Raw genomic sequence first — 13,472 nt, 5'->3', positions numbered from 1 at the left:
ATTAAACGTAATTAGGGTTTTTTTGTATAAGCGCCTCATGTAGCGTGTCCTGCGTCGGCCAGCACGTCCAGAGGTGTCCTTTCGTGGTGTGGGGTTATCGGTTCTCTTCTGTTCGGGTAGGTTTCAGATCAGTTTCAGGTTCTCATGGCATGGACGTTCTAGATGCGTGGCGGATCATTAAAGGTGCTCCCTAAGAAATTGGAGAAGTATTGCTTGCAGCCTGTGCTGCGCGTATGGATGCAGTGTCTTTCGTTGACATAATTTCAGTATCCTCGCACTGACTTACTGCGAGAAATAAAAAGATTAAGGACCGTGTGGCCGCAGTCAGATTTCACAAAGTGATTTTTGCTGGTGGAAATAGAGGTTTGTAGATGTCGATCTGAGCGGGTGTTTGGCAAGTAAGAAACGTCAAGATACGCCGCGATAGCGTCCAGACACCGGACTTTTGTCTGGTAAAAACTTGGAAGTGGTAAAGGTTAGGTTAGGTTAGTGTTGTTTAACATCCCGTCGACATCGAGGTCATTAGAGACGGAGCGCAAGCTCGGGGTAGGGAAGGATGGGGAAGGAAATCGGTCGTGCCCTTTCAAAGGAACCATCCCGGCATTTGCCTGAAACGATTTAGGGAAATTACGGAAAACCTAAATCAGGATGGCCGGAGACGGGATTGAACCGTCGTCCTCCCGAATGCGAGTCCAGTGCGCTAACCACTGCGCCACCTCGCTCGGGTTGGAAGTGGTAAGGACCGGTAGACTTAACTGAAATACAGGAACAGTCGTCGGATATGATAAAAAGGGAGATGGAATGTTCGAAACCAAAGATGGGAAGGACGAAGTGACCGGCGCAAAGTCTTGGAAACGGAGTCCAATAAGGCTGTGCGTGCAGAGACGCCCGAGTTTACTTGGGCGCAGACGTACAGCGCCGTGGCTATGGTCAGCACGTTTATTAGTCCCCATCATTATTAGTCGCTGGCATGTCACTGGACACCTTCAGCGCAAGGCGCCTCCGTCGACATCTTAACGTATAAAACACTGCCTGTAACGGAAAAATGTATTCCGATCGTATCAAGGGGGTTCAGACGCAGATCCTCTCGTACGAACTGTTCAAATGAAAAGGCTCTTGGTCGTGGACGTTCTGCTTGACACTTTACTGTGATCGTCGCACGGCGGTAAGAGTGCACAATGAGGTATTAGTGTTCTCTGTTTACACAAATTCCTTGACACAGAAGTAAAAAACTCCGAGGGCGGAGCGCTGGCCGGGGCGCGGAGCACAAACCCAATTCGAATCTGGCGCCAAAAACACGTCAGCCAATCAGAGACTGTGCTCGACATCTATTGAGCCTCCCAGAGAGCAGCACAGAGTGCCCAGAGAGCATCCCAGAGTGCCCCAGAGAGCTACAACACCAAGAAGAATCGCTTCTCGGCTTTTGGCAAGATCAATGTGTAGTATTTGTGGCCCTTAAAAGGGCCGTTTCTTGAGAACTACTACTTTCAATGATTATATAAAGTACAATCACCCACAATGCGACAGTCGCTACCACGGCTGAGACACGACTGAGCTGCTAGTTCCGCCTTGTCTGCAGCCACACACAGCGGCTAAGCGGCCACACGTCCCACCGTAAGAATTTAGGTGGTGGACCACGAAACAGATGCATCAAGTGGAAAAAAGTGTCCATATTGCTTGTTGTTATGCTGCTAAAAGGCCCAATTAATGACCCAAGGGATGTGACGCGGGTGTACGATCCTGCACGACCGAGCGAACAATACGTCTGTCCTCTCAGGCGCTAGACGCGTGCGGCTGTCGACATCCCGTGTGACGTTCAGTGTGGACCTCCTGAAGCCACTGACTGTATACTGGGGTGGCAGCGGTGGGATGCCGACCAACGCAAGCAGCGATACGGGGCGACGATGAACACCACTCCTAATGGATCACGATACTGCTCACATGGCGCATATAACGACTATCTCCCAACATACAACATTCAAATGTGGTTCCCACTTGAGAGGAACACTACATAATTTTTTCTTCTGTGCAGCTTTTTAAGAGGCGGCACTCCTAGCTTCCATTTTCGATTCCAATGAAGCTCTTATTATTTGTATTACTGGAGTTGTATACTTCATACCAGTATGTCGTTTGTTGCATGCTGCATTAATGATGTTGCGATGTTAATAGTCAAAGCGTATCTTCACTATTAACGAATCAGCATCATAGCTCATCTGATCCAGTGTCAAAACAGTAAATGAAGGATGGTGATCCAAATGTTCTCGACCTGTCCATCGTGGCAGCTCGACCGTGCCAGACCGAACTCCTTAGTTCTGAAATCACTAATTGGCGAATATCGTCTTTTCCACCTCCAATTTTGCAATCCCCGCTGCGAGGCTACGATATGACCTACAGCACAGCCTGCACGTTAGTGTTTTGTAACACAAGAAACATTATTTCTCCGTTTCTACATGGCTCGCGTTTCCAACACAAGTACGAAACATGTTAGCAGAGTATCGATAATAATAACAGCCACAGGTCGTCTGTCGAGAAACAAATGTGCTTGGTAACCCATTGCCTCAAAAATAAAACTGAGTACATCTGTTGCAATATGTACAGCCAATCAACTAAGCTATTCGATAAGCATTTTGCACAACTGGTATTACAACATTTGCAATTAAACAGTGATTTTTCCGATTTTTTATGTACAAACAGCAAATAACTTGAAATTTCGATTGAACGGAATGTATTTAATCCCGAAAACAAATTAAAAGATCAAAATTTATAAGCATATAACAAAGGTAATAGAATTTAGTGAAGGCAACTCAAATGATGAACAACAACCCAACCACCGATTCGTTAATGAACTGAATCGCTTCGTTTCGGAAAAACTAGTTTCTCGCTCACCTCAGTGTGTCATATCTCCTGTAATAAGTGTCGTTTAATGATATAATTATGTAGATATATACAGTGGTAAATGTGGATGCTGTCTGTAAAATGCGCCGCAAATAGAGTTAGCACAAAAGAAGTAATGAATTAAAAAGTCATACCTGATGCTAAGGTTTTACTGCGTGAACAGCGAAAATGTAGTTAGCGATAAACGTTTTTCATTTCATTGTTTTGTGGTGGTGTCAACGACAAAAGTTTCAAAGAGTTTTAAAATTATGCGTTAAGTCTTTTGGAGTTCACTAAGTGCTCTCATACTTAAATACTGAATGAACATAGTCTGGGTAACCTCGGCGCCATGAGTTACACTACCTCACGACATAGACACACTTTCTAACTTTAATGCATCAGGTATTGTGTTAAACTTTTAATGTAAAATTGTATTTCTTAATAAGTAGGTTATGACTGAATTTTAAATTTTTAAATTCAGTCAGTAAATATATCAAGTACAGAAACTCATATTTTATTGCCACTGCGAGCTGTTAGATAGGCATCTATACCTAAGACGTGATGACACGGTGACCATTTTAGCCATTTAATAGCATAGACACGAGAATTAAATTGGGTTTTGCTAATTGAGGAGCAAAATAACCAGCTGGGTCACAAATTGTTGGTGTCATTCAAAATTAAGGTATTAAAATTACTCGCATGTTTTACTTAGATTGAACAATGAAGCGATTATTTAATAAGAAAAGTAGAAGTAGAGAAAATCAGAAAGCTGAAAACGATTCTTGCTTCTTTTTTTATCTACTATAGCTACTCTTCCTGCTTGCGCGACTATGCACATCTTTCCTTACTTCATTGACGCCACTCAGGATACTGTTTATTTCCAATTCCGTTTAAGGGTGGAATAAAATTTTGCAGATCGTGTATTCAACAGCAAATAGCTGAAGATACTACGTGAGCATGGAGAACCAGCTTATTTATCATAACAAATATCAACCTAGACATTATTGAAGTTACTAGGTGCAGAACTTTTCGTAGTCCACATCTAAAAATTTCGGAGAAACTTGGCGACCAAACGTTCTCACGGCTGACTTTCACACAGATAGCCGTCTGAGAGCCAAACAAAACAAATATCGTTGAAGCTTTACGAGAATCGCTACCACGGGGAAGTTCCAAGAACAATTTCCTGAAGATCAGAGGAGCTCTCGTCATATTATATTTACAGCCTTCGTCCAAGAAAAACAATAAACCGTGAAGGAATGTTACTGGTACGAGGGCTTCTGGAGCGTTACGAGAAACACCAAGAACGTAGATTAGCTGTTGGATCTGCAGCTACCTAAGCAAACAGGATGACGCAATTAAATCTGGTCATGGATGATGGATTAAAAGGATTTGTCATTCGTATGAAAACATTGTATTAAGTGAGAACTGAGGTGTTTATATACAAAATTAGACAAAATACATTCAAAAAATATGACTCCGCTAAATTTACAGCAAAATGAGGAACTGTTTATGGAATATGGACTGATGGACATAAATGTAATTAATCTGTCAGTTTCTTGCACAGGTGCGACTCTCCGTCATTTAATTGTGAAGCACGTACCCGAACTTAGTCTTATGTTTTTCGGACTTAGTCAAGCGTTATACTTGGTGACTAAGAACACTTCCAAATATCGAAATTTATTCCAGAAATTCAACTTCACTGTCACATACCCATGTATTTCTTAGGTAGTACAGTTGGTTACAATTAAAGTTCAGCTACTCACAGAGGTCCAGTGAGGGCTGTAATTATCGTGTGGCAGCGAAACTTCAGCGGGTACTGCAGCACGTTAATGCAGAACCACTGTATGCCAGGAAGATATTAATTCCAATTTTGGCCACCAGCTGCAACTATAGCGCTGTGAATGCAAGAAAGATGTATAGGATTGTTTTTCATATGTAATGGATTAGGAAAGGAATGTAGGTGGAAAAGATTAGTCAAGTGAGGAAGACATAATGTTGATTTTATTATTACTTGCCACTTATACAAATTTTTCAATATCAGCTCTGGAGACATCAGTAGTCGGGTAAGGGGTTTTTGGCGCATTACGTCATCGAAGATGGCGGCCGTGACGTCAGCTGATGACGCTAGTACCGTTATCCGAGATGGTGGCTTTTGGCAGGAAAGTGCCATGCCCCCTGCCATGCCCTCAGGGCGGGAAGATTGAATTTTGGTGAGAAATTATGTGCTAGTACACGTCACGTGGCAGTCTCCTGTCCCATCCTTCCGACTTTTTACGTGATGACGCGTTATCCTTTAGGAAAGTAGGCGGAAATATCGAATTTTGGAGGACATTTTGCTCTAAGAACTTACTCATGCAGCTGAGGGGAGTTAGTATGGAGTTGCCCCCACTAGAGACTGCTCTTGATGTCAATTAGTTCGAATATAATTTCTATAAATTTGTTGAAATTTGCTTAAATTTATTTAAGTTTCTTTAAATATTTTGAAACTTGTTTAAATTTATGATCTATCTACAGCAGTAATGGGTTAGTGTGGTGTGACCGGCACAAGAGGCTGAGATATCAGTGCTTGTTGAGCTGTCGATGTGGAAGGAGCAAGATGTTGGTGCCAGACAGAGGAGTTTTAATAGCTGTATTACAAACACTCATTCAGTTGAGGAGTGCAACCACAGCACAGTGCATGAAAAATGGAAGTGAGCATTAATGCTTGAACATACAAAGAGGAAGAATACACTCCTGCAAGTAAATGCTTTGCATTACGATGCATTACACAATGCATGGAAACATCTGTCTCTTCTGGAACTGTCTGTCATTTCTAAAACCACATATAAGTGCCGACCCCACAAGAGACAACTTCTTCCTATCCAGCAGACCAAACAACTGAGCTAGTTCGCGATTCCCCCCTAGAGGGCGTCACGATAGTTCACGTTATCGTGCAATTTAGTCAATAGGAGCACGGCATCATGACAACGTCACAGGTTTTTCTCACCTGCATGTGTGCCCCAGCCTCCCCATCCCCACCCCCCCTCCCCTGCAGTCTAGCGGGAGGAAATGGCGGGAAAAGGACTCAGCCAATTCTGTGCTGCTGGAGAGAGGAAGAAGTGTAATTTATTTATTTTTGTAATAATTTGTTTAGGAACAGATTTCACGTAGTTTATTAATTGTGCTGATAGCAAACACTCACCCTGACGTGCTTTGGGTCACAATATACATTTTCAGACCTGGGAACTACTAGTAAATAATGCAGTCCACTGATGTGCAGAGGTGCAAACAACTTGTGAATTACCGATATAATCCAGTACACAGCTTACAGACGTGAAAACTACTCGTATATCACCGAAATAATGCATGTGGAACAGTATGCAAACATACACACACAACGCTTAAACACCCGAAGACAATGCAGTGCACGTAAAAAACGCAGCCTATCACGTATTCGACCCTGAGTCTACTGGATGGAAAGCCTAAGTGCTGTCCACATGCGGGAGAGGAAAGTTAGGCTAGTGTACTTTATTTATTTTGGTCGGGAAACTGACGCAAATATCGATCCTAATTACGTAATTAATCACAAAGATCGATCCTAGTTAACAACTATATGTATAGTGCTGCACAAGGATGGCATAAAATAGTAATCCAGTGCAAAAAAACTGACGATACCATTCAACTGGTGTTATCCAGCTACAGAATAATTTCGCAATACCACTCGATATCAGCGACAGAAACACTAAAACTCTACCCTACACCCATAAGTTGGTGGGAAAAAGGCTGGGGTGTAACGTACTACCTATATTCTTTTTGGTGGGAAATATGTTGAACTGACAAGATGCTGGTGTTGAATAGAGAGGAGTTTAAAAAGTATATCACCTGTAAGCATACAGCATCTATCGCTGTTTTGCATCGGAGTTCACTACAGATGACTACTAAAATCACCCCACAGCTCAGGTAATCAAAGCCAATACATGCTATCGCAGCTGATGGAAAAATGTGTCACAGGACTGTATTCTTCCTCTTCATATGTTCAAGCATTAATGCTCGCTTCCATTCTTCATAAAGTGTGCTATGGATGGACTCCTCGGCTGAATGAGTGCATGTAAAACAGCTATTAAAACTTCTCTGTCTGGCACCAAAATCTTGATAATTGAACACAAGCTCCTTCCACGCCGACAGCTCAACAAGCACTGGTATCTCGGCCTCTTGTGCTGGTAACACCGCACCAACCCGCTACTGCTGTAGGTAGATAACAAATTTAAACAAATTTAAGGAAATTTAATCAGATTTAAAGAAATTTCTACAAATTTATACATATTACATTCGAATTGAATGACATCTCAAGCAGTCTCTAGTGGGGGCAACACCATGCTAATTCCCCTCAGCTGCACAAGTATGCTCTTAGAGCAAAATTTCCTCCAAAATTCGAAATTCCTCCCCCTCCCCCCCCATTTTCCGAGAGGATAACACGCCGTCACACAAAAAGTCAGAAAGGGGGAGGGGGGGCACAGGACTGCCTGGTGACCCATAGAAGCACATAATTTAAAATCCTGCCAAAATCAAACTTCCAAGCAGGGGGCATGGCAGGGACCATCTTGGATAATGATACTGGCGTCATTAGCTGACGCCATGGCCGCCATCTTGGATGGCGTCATGCGCCAAAAACCTCCTTACCTTACTACTGATGTCGACTAGATACTATATAGCGCCAGACCTGCACCTGGTAGGCAATTATTTTCTAGTGTACATCAGTTCCACATCAGTACATCTAGAAATTTCGCTTCCATACGATAATTACAACCCATATTGGATCTGTGTGGGTAGCTGCACATTAATTATAATAATAAAATACTACATAAGAAGTTGGTAGGTATGTGACATTTTAAAGTTCGCGTCGGTCTGTGAAACATCCTCGGATAGCCTAAGTGGTAAGGCAACAGGTCGAGATAAGTGGGAAATCCGGGTTGGAGTACCGGTCCGACAGCAGTTTTGATTTGTCGTTTTATGACGCACATCTATATCTGTATCAGTTATGTCCAATATTATGAATAAAATTCGATATTAGGAATCTAATTGAAGTGTTGCTGTATTATGTGTACTGAACTGTCACTCCCAATTTTGACCTGGGATCCCTGAGTGCTGTCATGGATTTCGTGACGTTAGCCCAATGAACTCCAAATTTGAGAGAAAAGGAAAGTGATGTCGAAGAAATATGTACTTAGTGTCCGTTATGCAGGCGAAGGAATGCGTTGTTGACTACTTCAGAATCCAATTTTGTTTCATCCAGTTGTTGTATAATAGCTTGTTATGGTGTTTCAAATAAAAATGCTGTCTGCATAATTCATTTGATAAGATGGATTTATTCCACTACTAAATTCTGTTTGCCTCAGAATAACAACGCATTTCACAACAGGTACCACAATTGCGCAACCCTATTGCGGTGTGCGTACTGTAAGACCTTCGGTACACACACCATCAGATTATTTGACTAACCGGAGGTCTGTACACTCGTTATAATACCTCGCGCATTCATGTATCACTGCGCGAGTGTGATCCGCGAGGAGAAAAGGTTATACGTTGCAGCAATCTCGTTGGCTGCGTTACATATTAATACGCGGATCGGCGGAAGCAGAACTTGGTCCGCCTCTAGGGCAGCGCCATCTCGTAGTGCGGAGACGGACGAGCGCTGCGCCTGCGCTGTTGTGCTTAGCGGAGTGAGCTATAGTGGGAAAGTTGTGTACGCGCTAACTACGCGGAACTATGTACACAACAACTATAGAGCATAGATGTGTACTTAAAAATGCGTCTGGGTCTGGTAACATAAATAAGCTTAACAGTCTTGCAGTAGCCACAGAGTGATTACATTTTATCTTACTTTCAGAACAGGATTCATAATGAAAAAAGGGCTAAGTTCATTATTTTCGAGAGTAAATGGTGTAATCACCAATATTTTTGGAAAATATAATTTGATGTTTTTGCATTTCACTGTACTCTTTTTTAAAGTCGGTCGACGAAACTATATTTCAAAAAGTTTGATTTATTCTGAACGTAGCTTTCTAGCACTATTATTTATTATTTTAATTGTGTAAAAATCCAAATGGAATAACGTTCTCAATCATTTTGAAAATCGTGTGTTTTTAAATTCCAATGCTATTTAAATATTTTTTTAATCTTCATAAATACTCAATCCAGCAAGTCTGTCAAAGTTTGAAATCCATTTTGGATACCCTGTCTTCTAAGGTTCCTGGTGAGCTTGCAAGTCATGTATTTCGTTAAATTGTGCTTCATTAATATTCTATAAAATTTACATGGCATTTTAATCTCGTACAATCATTATCAAAATAAACTGAGTGCTATACTTTTTAAAATTTTGGATTTTTGTGTATTGCAAACATGACTGTAGTTATGACTTGTCAATAAGCTTTGTTTTCTTTGCTGACCGTAAGGACGGAAGTCAGATGATAAGATATCGTACAGGTATATGTTTAAGCGATATTATGCTATTGTTCTTCGGGTTTCGTACCCAATCTGTTAAAGCGTAGCCGGCCGCGGTGGTCTAGCGGTTCTGGCGCTGCAGTTCGGAACCGCGGGACAGCTACGGTCGCAGGTTCGAATCCTGCCTCGGGCATATACCACTTGCATATGTCTGCTATCCCTTGGCGATACAAAAAAACAGAAGTTTCTAAGTCAATGAAATCAAAATGGACGGTGAATTACATTACATATTTTGATATTCGCAAACTCAATCATCGAGATCTATGTGGTACTTCCCTTTGGCCTGCAATTATGTAAATATGGAAAGAAGCATGGGTTCACAGTAAAACTACAGGAAAAAACCGAAAGTGGTTAATTTGTAATTATCTCACAAGAAAACTTGTAATCCAACAGTCTTGTCTGTCCATTTCTCTGTTAAGATGCATTATTTTCAGCGACGGGTACATCTACATCTACTGTGCAAGTGACCATACGGTGAGTCGTGGAGAGTGCTAGTAATTTCTTTTCCTGTTTCAGTAACGAATAGAGCGTATGAGACCTAATTTCTCGTATCTTATCTTCGTGGCCCTTACGCGCAATAGAATCGTTCGGCAGTCGCTTCGAATGCCAGTTCTCTACATTTTCTCAGTAGTGTTTTTCGTGAAGAATGTCGCCTTCCATCCAGAGATTCCCATTTCAGTTTCAGAATCATCTCCGTAACACTTACGTGTTGTTCGAACCTACCTGCAGCAAATCTAGCAGCCGGCGCCTGAACTGCTTCGTTGTCTTCCTTCAGTCCGATCTGTTACAAATACCACACACTCGACTAGCACTCAAGAACAGGTCGCACCAGCGTCCTTTATGCAGTCTCCTTTACAGACGAACCGCTCTTTCCTAAAACTCTTCCAATAAACCGAAGTCGACCATTCGTCTTCCCTACCGCAGTTCTCACATACTCCATCCATCTCCCATCGCTTTGCAACGTTACGCCCAGATATTTAAACGAGACTGTGTTAAGCAGGACAGTAGTAATACTGTATCTGAATATTACAGGTTTGATCTTCCTCTTCATCCGCATCAACTTAACATTTTTCCACATTTAGGGCTAGCTGCCGTTCATCAAACCCACTGGAAATTTTGTCGAAGTCGTCTTGTATCTTCTTGCTGTCACTCAACTTCGACACCTTACCGTACACCATGGCATCATTAACAAGATAAAATTTATGTCACATACTAGGGTATTCCCTTGCTAATGCAAAAATATTAGGCTTGTAAGTCAGTGAAATCAACAGATACAGCCGTTTACGTCACACAGTTTGAGAATTGCAAACTTACTCCTTCAAATCAATAAGGTAGGCAGGAAGCTAGGTTTTACAGAACGAGTAGAGGAAAAAAAATCCGAAAATGGTTACTTTTTATTTATATCTCACAAAAAATTTCTTTCCTCATTTCTATCCGCCTTCAGACTTATAATTAAGACACTCTCTAAAGTTTTGGAATTGCCGGCACTGATATTTTGCTACTATCAGTGTCGGTACCAGAAAAAGTCGTCGAGATTCTCGAATTCCCATGTGGACGGACTGTCCACATACACAATGTAGTTTGCACGGAACCCTCAGAGTGCAAGTCCTAATCGCACCTGACAAAATTTTTAATTAAAGTACGAATTTTGTATGCCACGTAACGAACGGCGAACGTGTTACTGCAGAGCTCAGTACATAGCACACTTTACGCAAAGATTGATACCTTTAAGGACTCTTCTTTACTGTAGTGACTGATACCGTGTTGAAAAGTTATAACACTACGGTGTCCGTATTTGTTAAGCTCAGACGTTTGGTAGATACTTATTAAGACAGAACACAGACCGTCGGGCTTCAAGTGCACGGGAAAACACAGGAACAGTATCCTGAGTTACGTGTTTTCGTGCACTTGATAAAGAAGGCCAGATGTTTTCAGGGCATATTCTCCCAAGAGTGGGACAGTGGTTTGCGGCGCTTATATTTTGTTACTGCCTGGTAGTTATAATTATTTATTTATTTATACATGTCTACAGCAGAGTATATTATACATAATATCTCCTCCCCCCCCTCTCTCCCGCTCTCTGTCTCTCTCTCTCTCTCTATCACACACACACACACACACACACACACACACACAAAGTATATGTGCATATTTACATTCCGTGTGCTGCCCAGAATTCCGCTGCACAGACTGCCTTATCATTGTCCATGGAAGCAGGTTCTGAGGTTCTGACAGCTTGATGCAGTTGAGTATGTGCTGGTGGTCTTGAGGTTCACCGCGCTCACACCCACTGCGCTTATAATTAAAGGACAGCTTCTCTCGGATGTCCAATGTGGGCTGTAATTATCGTACGGCAACGAAGCTTGGTAGACACGCTAATGCTTTACTGCACATCAACAGGTGCAAATCTGACGCTGTAGGAGCAAAAATGACATACAGAAATGTTTCCATATGTAATGGATTAGAAATGGGACGTGGGCAGAAAAGTTCAGACAAATGATTTTATTATCCTACACAATTTGTTCAATACGTGCGCCGGAGGCGTTGACGAGATGCTGCGTCCGTAAAACGACGTTATCAACAGTTGCTCGCAGCAATTCTGGTGGAATTTGAGCAACGTGTTCCTGTATCCTGGCCTTCAGATCAGGTGGAGGCCGAACGTGTCCTGGGCAAACGCGTTCTTTTACAGTAGATACCACCAAAGCCAAAGGTCACATGGATTAAGATCAATAGATCTCGCAGGCCATGCTTCTTCTAAATCTGTAGAGTTAACATATTTGTGGAAAGTTGCATCAGGCAGGTTCTTCACTTGGCGAGCGACTTGAGGAGGTGTCCCATCTTGCATGAAAAGCGTGTTTTCCACACAGTTGTGCTCTTGCAAAGCAGGAATAACACTATGTGTGGTGTCACCGCCAGACACCACACTTGCTAGGTGGTAGCTTTAAATCGGCCGCGGTCCATTAGTACATGTCGGACCCGCGTGTCGCCACTGTCAGTAATTGCAGACCGAGCGCCACCACACGGCAGGTCTAGAGAGACGGACTAGCACTCGCCCCAGTTGTACGACGACTTTGCTAACGACTACACTGACGAAGCCTTTCTCTCATTTGCCGAGAGACAGTTAGAATAGCCTTCAGCTAAGTCCATGGCTACGACCTAGCAAGGCGCCATTAACCATTTCTAGAGAGAGTCTCACTTGTATCATCAAGAATGCTGTATACAAATGATGGATTAAAGTTAAGTATTACAGAAGCTACGTACTTTTCTTTAAAGCATTCATTACGTATCCTGTTTCAGACCTCAGCAAGCCTGCTTGAATTTAACGCGTGCATTTCCGCTACTGCCGAGTGGCGTGGCTGTCTTGATACGCCACAACACTATGTACAAGGAGGTCTCTGTAAGGTGCAGGGCCGTTCGTTGTAGCCGTGCTGTCTGGGCGCTTTGCCACGTTTCGCGAGGCTACACCCGTAGGATGTTCGAGTCCTCCCTCGGGCATGGGCGTATGTGTAGTCTTTAGCGTAAGTTAGTTTTAGTTAGATTAAGTAGTTTGTAAGCCTTGGGACCGATGACCTCAGCAGTTTGGTCCCATAGCACTTACCACAAATTTCCAATTTGTAAGGTGCAGACGTCACGGTACACCTCACAGGCCGTTTGGGCGTATTCTCTTCGAAGAAGAGCAGACCAGAAATGAAGGTGTTTGTGGATCCACGCCACACGGTCACATACGGGGTGTGCAATGGATCTTTGTACACAATGCGTGCTTTAACAGTGCCCTGAATTCGGCAGTTCTGTGTATTCACAACACCCTGTGGTGCTACGTGCGCCTCGTCATTACATACACAGAATATTACCTGGCTACATGTTATCAACTTCGATCCGGGCCGCAAATCGAAGAGTAAATTCGGAAAGTTGTCGCGGATCGTGAGGTTTCTCTTGCTGCCCCGTCTGGATCTCGTTTGAGTTGTTTGTTGTTGTGGTCTTCAGTCCTGAGACTGGTTTGATGCAGCTCTCCATGCTACTCTATCCTGTACAAGCTTCTTCATCTCCCAGTACCTACTGCAACCTACATCCTTCTGAATCTGCTTAGTGTATTCATCTCTTGGTCTCCCCCTACGATT

General features: G+C 42.7%; 1 non-coding gene across 1 annotated transcript; it reads right to left on the bottom strand.

The window, feature by feature from the left end:
• Positions 1 to 649: 649 nt before the first annotated feature.
• On the bottom strand, positions 650 to 722 carry Trnaa-cgc (transfer RNA alanine (anticodon CGC)). Its single transcript has one exon. It is a non-coding gene; the product is annotated as a tRNA-Ala (tRNA).
• Positions 723 to 13,472: the final 12,750 nt, after the last annotated feature.

This window comes from Schistocerca cancellata, chromosome 3 (genome assembly GCF_023864275.1).
Source record: "Schistocerca cancellata isolate TAMUIC-IGC-003103 chromosome 3, iqSchCanc2.1, whole genome shotgun sequence".
NCBI classification, from domain to species: domain Eukaryota; kingdom Metazoa; phylum Arthropoda; class Insecta; order Orthoptera; family Acrididae; genus Schistocerca; species Schistocerca cancellata.
This window is presented reverse-complemented; position numbering and strand designations above follow the sequence as displayed.